At 45.7% G+C, this 13,400-nt stretch overlaps 1 long non-coding RNA gene across 2 annotated transcripts; it reads left to right on the top strand.

The window, feature by feature from the left end:
• The first annotated feature begins 1,046 nt into the window (after nt 1-1,046).
• LOC113840911 (uncharacterized) lies at nt 1,047-4,815 on the top strand. 2 transcript variants are annotated; one of them, XR_011805555.1, is made up of 3 exons: nt 1,047-1,502; nt 1,674-2,303; nt 2,813-4,815. It is a non-coding gene; the product is annotated as an uncharacterized lncRNA (long non-coding RNA). The 2 variants fall into 2 exon arrangements; XR_003493521.3 differs by having other exon boundaries at nt 1,047-2,303.
• Nucleotides 4,816-13,400: the final 8,585 nt, after the last annotated feature.

Here is a 13,400-nt window from a genome sequence, read left to right as displayed (position 1 = left end):
TTTGAACACACTGAGTCACCCAATTATTGTTTTATTGATATTAGTTGGTATAAGTTTAATATTGTCTTTTGTATTACTTGTTTGGAATTGGAAATTGTTACAACGAATGTCCATGTTAGCCTCCTTGACAAATGTGCATGGTAAGGTATTGAGGGGTACATATCATAAAGACTGGGAAGAAAATTTCCGTATTAAGTAAAAGAATTTTCCAGAAAAGGGGGGAATGATATAGTATAAAACTCACTTTAGGATAGAATAAAACTTGTGGTTAAAAGTTAGCAAGGACAAAGTAAACGACATCTTGTTATCTGTAGACCTTTTGTTATGTTTAAGCATCTTGTTATTTGAAAACATCCCAGTATCTGTTAACTGTTAGTCAGGCTGAGACTTGAGATAACTTGAGTCAATTGTCTTGTCTTGTTAACTGAGACTTCCTGTTATCTGCCGACCCTCAGTTAAATTGAAAGCCAACTCAGCATTTTTACAGCTTGGAAAACAACTGATTAAGCAAAGGTGAAAAGTGCATTACGAGGAAGACCTACGGCCTTCCTCCCAACGACCACTGCCCACATCCTGGAGACCCCGGCCTACAATTCTTGGAAGACTTTTGCGCAAGCGCAAGGACTGATAAGCTAATTAGCATACGAAGCAAGGGTAGGCGGGTTTAGGTAATGAATATGTATAGATGCTAATTGAATATTCATTGTTTCGCTGTATAAATATGAGATATTTTGTCACTTCGAACATGCACGATAGGCGGAAGGATCCCCCGTGCATCCGGCGCTGCAATAAAGAATATACCACTTAAAGAAATTTCGGCTTTGATCTTTAAATCAAGTGCTTGACAGTACGCCAGGGAATCTGATTAACCCAGAAGTGTACACCCATGCAGGGTAAAGTACTTGGGAGTACACCCCCATTTTCTCGAACTGTAATGTTAGTGTGTGGTACCCTGCAGGAGGAAAAAAATTTGTAGCAGTACACTGATGAGGGCTAGGAAAAACGGGAAACAAGGGTTCCAGGGGACAGGGAGATATCCCTGGGGCAGTGCCTACCGACAGTCCTTCCGGAGGAATGATAAGAAATTGGAAAAATCTACCCCGGGCCGCACTGGGCCTTGAGGCCTTGTGATAGCCCAGTCCGAGCACTCCCTTCGGGGCTCCCACCGCGCGCCCAGCGGTGCCGCGCGGGGCACCAGGGGGCACTGCGGCACCAGCTGCCTTGGCAGGCCCTGGCACGGCGGCCATCTCCGGCGGCGGTTTGAAAGGGTGACGGCGGCAAAGTGGGTTGTATATAGAGGCTGACAGGAAAGGATAATAGCTGTATTTGTCGCTCGGCTTCCTTTGTTTCCTGCCTTCCTCGTTGCGCTGAGCCCAGCTGGTAGCGTAGAGCGGGCCGGCCTGGTGGATCCCTTCCATTCGCTGCACCAGCGCTAGAGAGGTCGCCATTTTCATCTCCACCCTGCCTCAGACCCTCTCGGCCGGACTCGTCTCGCCGTGGAGGTAAGGCGCTCTGTCAGCGGCAGCAGGCAGTGTCTGGTGCTCAGCTGAGGCAGGAGAACCAGCCGGGAGCGCGAAAAGGGGCCTGCACCGCTCCTGCCCGTTGTTTGATCGCCCCGACATCACCAGGTTCCTCCACTGATTTCGTTTCCATCCTTCTCCACCCTTCCCCAGCGCTGCGGGGAGGGGGCACGGGGCTCACGAAAGAAGGGGAAGAAGGTGCCGAGGAGAGTCGAACAAGGAGAGGCAGCCCCAGTGGACAGCGGTGAGTGACGAGGACAGAGATTTGGATTCCCCCATCAGCCCAGTCGGGCGTTTTTACCGCTCCCTTCCTTTTACCTCCTTCCCTGTGCGCGCGGGGAGCAACCTTGCCGGCCTGCCCGCCATCAGGGGTGCTGCTGGAGTCGGGTCAGGTGGGGGGCTGCGGAGCAGGTAGCTGCAGCCAGAGGCAAGCTGTGCTGAATCGCGGGCACCAGAGCCAGTTGCTTTCTTCCCCCGGGCGGGGGGCTCGGGTTTCTGCTGTCTCCCTGCCCGTGGACCGAAGCGGAATAAAGAAGTCACCTGTCCCCGTGGAGTCTGCAGGCCGCCGGCTCTTTATTGAGGAGCCCATCGGTGTCTTCCGTAGTATGAGTCATCAGCTCTGCAACTGGGCAGTGGTGATCGAGAGCCCCCGGCCGCAGCGCGCCGGGCTGGGCTGGACGAGCTCCACGCGAACGGCGGCGGCAGGGCCACCGAGGCCTGAGTGAGACGTTACAAGGAGAGAGCCCCTCCCTCCTTCCTGGCCGCCGCCAACAGCGGGAGCAGGTAGGCTCTGTGTCAACATCACAGTGAGCGAGCGCACTCTCGAGGCAAAAAAAAAAAAAAAAAAAAAAAAAAAAAAAAAAAAAAAAAGAGCGTTTCTGGTGGGTTATAGGAAATCGTTGTTTTTTGTGTTTGTTTGTTTGTTTGTTTTGGTGCTTTTTTTTTTTTTTTTTTTTTTTCCGGGGGTTGTAGATGTAAGAACAGACCGTGTTGAGGGAGGGCAGGTGGTGGCAGACCTGCGGGAGGTCAAGGCTATGTGGGGGCTCTGGGCTCAACTTGTACTGGACACAGGGTGTGGTGGCATACCGGGGATGCTGTGGTGCCTCCCTCACAAGCAGGGGGTGGGTGCCTGTGTCTATAACCTAATTTTGTACCCAAAGAACCAAACTCTTATTTTACCCTGGTGATTTGAAATGTGGGGCTTGTCTTGGATTAAGTGTTTGGTTTTTAGTCTTTTATGTAGTATATGTAACTTCGTGCTTTTACCAAAATTATAAATCTTTCTTTCTTAGGCCAGGAAAACAGCAGTTTCTGGGACTTCTAACTAAAGTCAGATGTGAAGTAGATCATAAATCTTCTGATTGTTTTTGAACTTCTATGAATTGAATAATATTTTTATTGCCTTTTTTAAAATTACATTTTTTAGGAAGTGATTTAAACAAAACCCTAAACAGACTTTCTCACACCCATTCCAAATATCCCCCCTGTACTGTGACAACTGCTTAATAAATCCTAAAAAGTCAAAATGTTTGTAAAGTTGGTGTGTGTTTTAGTTTTATTACCTGCTTTTGTGTGTGTTGCAGGGGGTCTTATGTAATGCTCAGGAACTGACTTTTCTATTTAAATTTAAATCAGTGTATAAGGAAACCTTGGACATATAAGGTAACATATTAGTATTAGAGTTGACTGAAGTAATTGAGATTAGAATGTGTTATTGCACTTATAAGAAATGTTTAGTAACTGACATTTACTTATGTCATCTGATTTAATATTTAGCTCAGTAGAGGTATGGATGTGTTTCTGAAAGGTGCATTTTTCACTTCGCAAAAGCGTAGATACAACTTTGAAAAAATAAAATAAGTAAATTTCTATTGCAATGATTGATTTTTAGTTTGAAATTTAGTTTCTTCCATTAACTCGGGTAAGAAACATGAATATGGATATATTTGCATGGATAACAAACATTAATTTGTTAGTGGGTAATATTTTCCAAAATATTTCTCTGGAGGAGAAATGTCAGTCTTGAGTATGTTATTCACTAGAGAAGAGCTGGGAATGATTAGGCAGGCAGCTATGCAAGAATATGAAAGAACCAACCCACCCCCCGACTGGGAGTAAATTCAATAGAGCAGAAATATCTGCTTGCAGACTGGGATAATAACAACCCACGACACAGAAATCATATGAGAAACTTAGGGTTAGAATGAAAAAGTACTCAGGGATGAGTCCTGAGGACCTGGTGACTTGTGGAAAATGGACTCCACAATCAGTAAGATTGTAAAGTAGGTATGTTTATGCACAGGGGGTAGTCCCGCCAAAGTTGTGTGCACCTGACGCAGCAACTTGCCTTGGTTTTATGCAAGAAAGAGTTACATATGCACGAAGTTTCACAATACGCCTATGTAGTGGGTTTACATGGCAAGGTTTTGGTAGCAGGGGGCCATAGGGGTGGTTTCTGTGAGAAAGATCTAGAAGCCGCCCCATGTTTGGGAAGGGCCCCATTGTTTTCCAGATCTGAGCCAATAAGCGATGTTGTTTTGCGCCTCTGTGAGAGCATATTTAAGACGGGGAAAAAAAACGCTGCGCCACACAGCAGCCGGGAGAGTCAAGGGAGTGAGAAACAGCCTTGCAGGTGCCAAGGTCAGTGTAGAAGGAGGGGGAGAGGTGCTCCAGGCGCCGGAGCAGAAGTCCCCTGCGGCCTGTGGTGAGGACCATGGTGAAGCAGGATGTCCCCCTGCAGCCCATGGAGTACCACGGTGGAGCAGAGTTCCACGCTGCAGCCCGTGGAGGAGACCACGGTGGAGCAGGTGGCCCTGCACCGATGGAGGCTGCCACCTGTGGAAGACCCCTGCCGGAGCAGATTGTGGGCCGGACCTGTAGCCCGTGGAGAGGAGACCACGCAGGAGCAGGTGATCTGGCAGGAGCTGCTGCCCGTAGGGGAGCCAGGTTGGAGCAGTTTTCTCCCGAGGGATGGACCCCGTGGTACGGACCCATATCTGGAGCAGTTCTGGAAGAGCTGCTGCCTGTGGGAAGCCCACGCCGGATCAGTTCGTCAAGGACTGCATCCCGTGGGTGGGACCCCACAGCACAGGGGACGAGAGTGACCGAGAAGGAGCGGCAGAGAAGAAGTGCTGTAGACTGACCATAACCCCCATTCCCCCGTTCCCCTGCGCCGCTCGGGGGGAGGAGGTGGAAGAGGGTGGATGGGGGGGAGGTGCTTTTGGTTTCTTTCCTTTGTTTCTCACTTCTCTAGCTTGTTAGTAATGAGCAATAAATCTTACTATCTGTCTTCTTATGCTGAGTCTGGTTTGCCCGTTACACTAATTATTGCGTGATTTTCTCGTCCTTATCTCAATCCTTGAGCCCCTTTCACATATTTTCTCCCCATTCCTCTTTGAGGAGGGGGAGTGAGAGAGCGGCTGTGGTGGAGCTCGGCTGCCCACTCGAGCGGAACCACGACAGCCTATACATATTCATAACCTGTCCCCGCTTCATATTAAAATTAGTTCCAAGGAGTCAGTTCCATAAACTCCTCCCATCTGCGCTTGCACAGTGTGTCCTGGTGGTAGTCATCGGGGGTCCTGGGGATGAAGGTTGATGACTCTTCCTCGTCACCGCTAGTTGACCTCTTGTCTCTGCGCAGACTCAGTTGCTTCTTGGCTCTTGTCCATCCGCAGGACCAGTTTCTACCAGTTTCTTAAGATAGGCTCACACTCTTATTAGGAGACTGACCTTGGTAAGAGGACCAAGGCTTCTTGCTTTAGTTAATTTGCACCATCCTTGTTTCATGCTGTCAGCACTCTATCTCTACTTGATAAGATTCCCCTAACTCCCTCTCTCAGTCCCCCCTTTTCTAAAAAGTTAGTAAATTCTTTTACTATTTCTAGATTCAATATAGTGTTTATCTATCACTCTTTCAAAATATGTTAGACTCCAGTTTCTGAGTTTGTTCTTTTCCACTCGCTGTAGGAGTTTCCTGTATTCTTAAAACACCATAAGGTACATCGGATCACTACGCAAAGAACCATGGACAAAACCACAACCACGATTACTGTGATAAACAACTGTTTCATCCAGGTTAGGTTTGGCAACCAGGAAGTTAATTTTTCTACCAAGTCTGTAAATCTGATGATTTCTGCCTTTTGGGCTGATGTTTGTTACCGCATATCCTGTGAGGCAAAGTCCTTTGCGGACGAAGCTGTTGCCATCTATATACCAATCCTCCATATCTTCTAGGGTTGTGTCCTTTAAGTCTGGTCAGCTGGAGTATACCGTGTCTGTGGTCTTGCTGCAATCATGAATGGGTAATCTGGAAACTCTGTTACTAAGGAAAGAGGCTGGGTTCACAGTATTGGTGCCGAAAAAATGTAGTAAACTAATAGTCTATTATACACATTCCTTTTCTTCTTCAGTAGCTATCATTTGTGTGTTGCAACAATGTCCCCTTTTCCCGAAGGGGTCTTTCAAGCTTCAAGATCACAGTTCCCGAATATGTTGGGGCTATTCTTGAACATCTGTGGTAACACTGTCCACGTAAGCTTAGTTTTCCGTCCTCTATTAGGATTTTCCCATTCAAAGACAAAGAGTTTCTGGCTTTCAGTTGCCACGGGCAGGCAGAAAAAATCTTTTAAATCCAGTACCATGAACCAAACTTGACTGTTTTTCTCAGTTTGTAATTTCAATCATTTTTCCCAATTTAAATTTCAAGCACTGCAAAAAAAAACCCACGCATTTTCCTTTTGGCCAGTTGCTCCTATTACATTTACAGACTAATTAACACAGAGAAAGAAGCTCCCGTAACCAACAAAAATTTCAAGCCTCTCTCTTCATTCCCTAGCTTTATTTCAACTAATGGACCTGCTAGGGTAAATGCCCCAGGTCCCCATCATTCCTGACTGTTGTAAGTTTATCCTGCAGCCTAAGACAATTTCTTTCTGATATCAGGGGCTGATTGCCCTAGAAAGAAGCTAGCCAATTGCCTCTGTTTTCTGAAACCAGGTCCAATTTTTTTTTTCCATTGCATTTCAAAGTTGGTCCAAAAATTCCATAGGGGTTTCTTTTGGACCTTGTTGGAACAGATTCTCAATTCCCAATTTAACCAGATTTTGGTATTTACATAACCGTTCATTATTTCCGGGGTGGTTAGGGTCTCAGGGGGGGTCGGTCAGGGGAATGCAATTGTCCACAGTTCCCTGAGCGGTCCCACTGGCAATCTGAGCTCACTCATAAACTCAGGTTGTTTTAAGAGTTAGCTGCTTTTCTGTTTCCATGACAACTCTCTCGGACCCATCATGGTCCCTCTGCCCCAGAGGGCTCACACCGGTGATTTTGAGATCACAGCCTCCTGTTGAGGCAGAACTATTAACATTCCTACATCCTCTTTCCCTGCTCATTCAACTTCAAACAGCTCTGTTAAATATGCCACACCTTTAACACCGTCGACAACTCTTTTAACACTTCCTTTTATCTTTCTCCAGCCTGTACTTTTCTCATGCCAACACCAAAGGCTCAGTCAAGGGCCAATTAATTCCACTCCTTTTCTCTCTAAGATGCTGAAACAACCTATCAGTATACTACATTTCATCCTATTTTCCTTCTCTCCTCAAAAACATTAGTTGCAAGATAGCCTTATAGTCGATTGATCCATAAAGTGGCCATTTAGCTTATGTAGTGGCCACCATTGATTGCAATACTTAGTGAAAGTCCTCTTCCTTTCCCTGCCCCCAGTTCTAACAATATCCTTCGAATGTGCCAATATGCACCCAAGGAGGCTTTCTTTAAAACGTCTTTGTTTTGGATATTACCTGTTTCCTTGATTTCCCATTCCCTTTTATTTATTTATATTAGTTACTGTCCCTTGTTTCAGTTTCCACGCAAACCTTTTTACTGCGGGTTTTTACCATATTTTCCTAATCTTCTTCCCAAATATCCCAATTCTCTGGGATTAAACTCTTCTTCCCACGTACAAACTTTACTGTTTCAGATTCTTAATGAGCCCCGTTCCAATCATAAAGCCACAGGACTTCGGGAAAACACCTTGTTATATATGGAGTGGTAATTCGTGTTGAGAAAATGGTTGATATTAATAAAGAAGGGGGAGATTTGGGAATGTGACCATGGGGGTTGGAAAGCCCCGTGGTTGAGATAACATTAGACTCTTAAGGATGAGGCCATCAGGAATATAAGAGTTTAGAGGGAACAAAGAAGGGTGATTCAGGAGACTCCATGCAGTCTCAGGGTTGCTTGTTCTCCAGCCACGGATGTTTCTGGGTGTTTGCTGTTGCTGTTGTTATAAATGGCTCAGGATTCAAATTAGGATTAAATAAAAAAATAGGATTTATTAAAAGAATATAAAGGAATAGAGGTAAGCAAACAGCGCTGGGTGCACCGGGAGTCTCCGCTCCACCAGGACGCACACCAGTTACATCAAGCAGCTGATTTTTATGCACCTAGACTAATACATATTCATTACTACTTCTAAAAAAAATAGATTATTATAATTAGCTTCCAGGGTCCAGTCCCTCCTACTGGAGCATGCGCATCAGTCTCCTCTGGGGGTCTCTAGGGGTCTTTCATGCTGAAGGCTCGTAGTCTTCCTCTCACCCTTTGTACTTACTCGGCACTATTCCAAGTTTATGGAACACTCTCTGTACACTCTCCACAGGTCTTGTCTCCAAACCGTCCTTCAGCTTCTTTTTTCTTCCTCTTAATCTCTTGGCCCCCCTGGCCAGATACCAAGGATCCTCATAGTATCCCATAACAGTCACTAGTTGTTATCAGTTGTTCTGAAACTCCCAGACATCAAACACAAACAGCTTCTTATTTGACACTTCACGAGTAATTAAAACATTCTTCCCCAGCCATTCACAGACACATCTATAGCAGTGTTAAGTTAATCTCGAAGAAGACAGGAAAAAAGGCTGTAACTGTTAGAAATAGAAGTCCGGAATAACAAAAGCAAACAGGTTCATAAATTTAGGGAGTGTTTTCTGAAGACGTGATAAATTGACTAGAATGAGGGGGAGACTGGGATACACTGCATCTGTGGTTCAAGAATTAAATTGCCAGTGCAGGGCCCAGAGGCAGACAGGATTCAAACAGAATTGTTCTTTATGGACACGAATTTATGGACACGAATTGGAATTGTTAAAACATTCCTCACACTGTTATATTCAAAGTTGTTTGACTAATGAAAAGTTGTTTTGAAAAGAACTGCTGTGGAGAGAAGGGTATAAGAGGGGAGCCTGTCCTCAAGATAAAGAAAAAAAAGAAGAAAAAAGGCAGCACAATGAAGTTACATCAATAAAGAAGCAGGAAAAAGAAGTGAAGAGGAACAGGCTAGCAGAACGGAGACCAGGATGGGAACAGGCACATTGATTGCCTCATGAAGATAGGTTCGGCCAAACTCAGCAATCTGCTCAGAAAAGCTCGTACAGAAAGTCACTGGAAATAGTCGCACTGGAGCTGGAGAGAAGCTCGAGCTGAGAGAAGCAGTCGCGCACACAACTGCTTCTCGCTGGTAAGCAGTTGCACATTATGGGGAATCATACGTCCTTAGGAACAAAGACTGTCCTGGTAACCTTACAGCTTATTATCTTTATTAACAATCAGACAGTTTATGATCCTGAAACATGGGACCAAATTGAGGTCAAGGTGTGGGACTCTGCAACTAAAAATGGCAAGGTTGCAGTGGGATTGCTCGTCACCTGGCGAGCAGTCTCTGAGGCCTTAAAGAGCCATGTGGGACCACAATCAGAAACGTGTGGCTTGCCAGACAGTGAGGGAGCTGCGTGCTCGTCCACTGATCTGACTGCTACGCCATGGGCCCCTCTGCTGCTACAGCCATCGAAGGCTTTTGCTGTTACGCCCCCTGCTGACCTGGACGTGCCTTTTGACCCAGGCCCTATTGGCCTTGAAAAGGAGATGGATATGCTTTTCTTCGATCCGGGAAGAATGGGATACATAAGGCCTGAAGACTGAGTTGCTTGACAACTTAAAGCAAGACATATTGTTCAGAAGGAATGGAAAATGGAGACTGTTAAGTCATGGAACTTAAAGGATTGTTTGTTACCTTTTCTGATTGTATAGGCATACTCAGGTTTAGTATGTAAAAGCAATGTTCTGTATATTTAGAATGTTTGATGTTCGTGTGTGCATGTTGGTGGAGTGTAGACTCCCCGCACACCCAGCGCTGTTTACTTGCCTTTTATACCTTTTATACCTTTTATACCTTTTTTAAGTAAAAATATTACAAAATTCAGATTGAGTTGAGACTTCATTTATAACAACCTGAAGCACTCAGCCTTCTGTCTTCTAGACAAACATTACCACCTTTTTCACAAAATTTACATTTCAACAGGACCAAATTTCAAGCTGAATGCCAATTTTTCTCATACACTTTGTTAGTAAGCCCATACAAAACAAGGAATCACTCTTGTGTATCCGACAGTATGGGAGTTGAAAAGGTATTGAGGCCTAAATAAATTCGCTCTCCCCCTTCTTGCCAAATTCCCATGGCTCAAGCCTGAACCACTAAAGAAGTGATTCTCCATTCTCCTGCTTTGATAATCAGTCAGCCCCCCTCCCCCGATACTTGGGAAACTGACCAAATACCACTGCAAATATACCAAAGCTTCTAAACTGTTACTTAGATAATGCTCCTGCCTTCCTCCTTGCCACACAAAAAAACATTTAAGAACAAAAACAGGATTACAAGATGCACCGCCGGGCCCATATATTGGGCACCACCAATCAACATCTGGATAAAACAGCACTTCTTTTCGGTCTGTCACGCACTTCGCTCGTCTCTGGCCACTCCCCTTGTGGAGAATATGGAACCGCAGATCGGACATCCGCACTCGCTTTGCAGCGACGCTGCGTCTCACTCACAGCACAATCACGCAATCACACAGAGAGGCCCTTTGCACTTCTCGCTCATACCACAAGAATATATCAGTTAAAACAATAACCAAACTTGTTTGTATCCTCTCCGGCTGTGTTCCTCGTGGAGTAATTCACTTCACAACAATACTTTGTCTCAAACACATACACTTACACAAATGCTTTCAACATGAGATACCCAGACATCCACAAATAAGACATACAGTTATTAACACTCCAATTAATATCCCTCCAGCAGCTGCAAATATTACCCAGATAACCTTGTCACAATTGTGAGAGGCCCGCTTCCCCTTCTCCTGCTTCTTATACAGTCATTAGCAGGTCTGTCCTGGCTCCCAAAACTGGGATGCAGCTGTAACCTGGGATTTGCTCGATCTACTCTCAAGATCGCTAGCGGCCTCTCTATTGGTCAGCAAATCCCCCTTGATTCTATCAGTCAGCAAATACCCCTTGACCGCTCTATATCGGTCACCAAATCTCCCTTGACCGCTCTATCGGTCAGCCTGTAGGGTACCCTCCTCCCATACAGGGACTATGCTGCACGCCAGATGTCTCTGTGCGATTTACCAGCTGCCCTGGCCACATTACGACTTACAGGCCCTTCCTGTACTGTGAAGCATACTGTTTGTCCACAGCTTCAGGAGGTCCTTGTCTGCACCTGTGGTGAGCGGCTGAGAGTGGAGGCTCCACCAAGGAAAATACTCGGGGTGCACCTAGGGGCATCCGCTCCTCAGTCGATCCTGCAGCCGAGCAGAGTGTCTCCTGCCTGGCTCTCCAAACTGACTTGCGGAAAACGGACTCCACAATCAATAAGATTGTAAAGTAGGTATGTTTATTCAGCGCTGGGCAGCACAGGGGGTAGTCCTGCCAAAGTTGTGCACACCTGACGCAGCAACTTTCCTTGGTTATATGCAAGAAAGAGTTACATATGCATGAAGTTTCACAATACGCCTATACATAACTCCCTCTCTCACCGGTAGCCCAAGGGCTCTTGAAAGTTCATTGTGTGATTAAAGCCTGACCAGATACACATGTGGGAATAGAAATATTGTTTTTGCAGAGTTACATTGTTTAGAAGGAGGGAATGTGGTACTGAGATATGCTTACAGTGATAAGAAAGTTTAGCAGGCGACCTAGTAAAATGCAGACAACCAGACTCCTTAGGACAATTAGGTGAAAATCACGGTGTCAAGTCAAGTCAGATAAGTGAAGAAACATTACCACTTCAAGCAGTAAAAATGTCAAAAGAAATTTGAAATTTAACAGGCTGGCAACTGAAGGCCATGCATTGTTTGTGAAGCATCAGATAGATTGTGAACCTGGATTACCCACTCAGTGGGGAAACAGGGGAGGGTCCTGCCATCAAAAGGTATATAAACTGTGTTTTGGAACTAGTAGATGCTCTCTCTTCTGCTTGTGGGGCGCCCGCCATTGCAATCGCGAATAAATTACTACTTCACTGAGATCCTCGCCTGAGCCTAAGTTATTGGCTACAGAGTGTTTCTTACAATTTGGGGGCTCGTCCGGGATCCAGTCACCTACTGGGGAGCCCCACCGCTGCAGCAGCAGGAAGGCATGCCCCGCTGATTTCAGTGGTCCTGTGCATCGACGGTGGCGGTTCTGCAGAAAGCTGACAGAGGGCCCGAGACTGGTTAAAGAGGCATGATCCGTGAAGTAGTGGGGAAAGGAAGAAGGTAGGCACTCCGGGTTTTTAAGAATCAATCCGGTAACTCTGTGCACAGACCAAGGTAAGAAATATTAAGTATTGCCTTGGGGGTCGGGTGATCTGGTGTATGGTAAGCCCTTGCACGGTGAAGTGCTGGCACTACACCAGGGGAATCTGGTGTACAGTAATCCTTGCACGGGGAAGTGCTTGGAAGTACACCAGGAATCTGGTAAACTCAGGTGTGCGGTAACGCTGGCACGGGGAAGTGCTTGGCGGTACACCCCCATCTTTCAGTACGTTGGTGTGTGGTACACTGCAGAAGGGAAAATTCTGTAGCACATACTGGCGAGGGTTAGGAAAAATGGGAAAATATGAGTTCCAGGGGACAGGGAGATATCCCTGGGGGAGTGCCTACTAATAGTTCTTCCTGAAGAATGATAAGAAATTGGAAACATAATCCCAAAATTAGAGGGATTGTAAAAGAAAAATAATTAAAAAAAAAAAGGTTAAATATTGTGTATCAGTCTGGACAAAAGAACCAATTAAGGAAACAGCAGTATTTTGGCCAAAATACGGGTCTGATGAAAATTCAGGCTTTAAATTTATGTGTAAACAAGAAGATTCCTTTTTCAGAGAAGGAGCCAAGTTATGCTCCCTATAATCTTAATATTGAACTGGTGGCAGCAGCAGTCACTCCAGGAAGGGAGACAGGGACTGTAGTTAACACTGTCCCTAAAGAAGGATCGTACTCTAGGCTCTGTCAAGAATTAGAACAAGGTAGAAGATATATTGAGAATTTTGCCTTCCCTGGTACTAATAGTACTAACACTAACTGTGTATCCTCTTAGGTGAACTACCCCCTCCTCCTTACCAGCAGAGAGCTTAGGACTTTTAAGAAGGAGAGGAAGTCTTTATTCGAGGACCCCAACAGCCTAGCTGAACAATTAGACCAGTTCCTACGACCTGACTTATACTCTTGGGGAAGGGAATTATGCCTGTAAGTATGTTGTTTACAGGGAAAGAAATGGGAATGATCAGGAGGAGAGCTGCTATACAAGAATGGGAAAGAGCTCATCCTCCAGGACCAGGGGTAATACCGGCAGGGCAGAAATACCCACTTGCCAATCCTGGCTGGAGTAACAATAGTGTGCAACACAGAAATCATATGAGAGGCTTGGGGTCAGAATGAGAAAGTACTCGGGGATGAGTCCCGAGGACCCGGTATCCCAAGGGCTCTTGAAAGTTCATTGTGTGATTAAAGCCTGGCAAAATACGCAGGAAATGCTTCAGAAGGTGGGGGGCTGTAGTGAACA

Source organism: Anas platyrhynchos, chromosome W, assembly GCF_047663525.1.
Source record: "Anas platyrhynchos isolate ZD024472 breed Pekin duck chromosome W, IASCAAS_PekinDuck_T2T, whole genome shotgun sequence".
Lineage (NCBI taxonomy): Eukaryota > Metazoa > Chordata > Aves > Anseriformes > Anatidae > Anas > Anas platyrhynchos.
The sequence above is the reverse complement of the archived record's forward strand: the minus strand, read 5'-3'. Positions and strand labels throughout refer to the sequence as shown.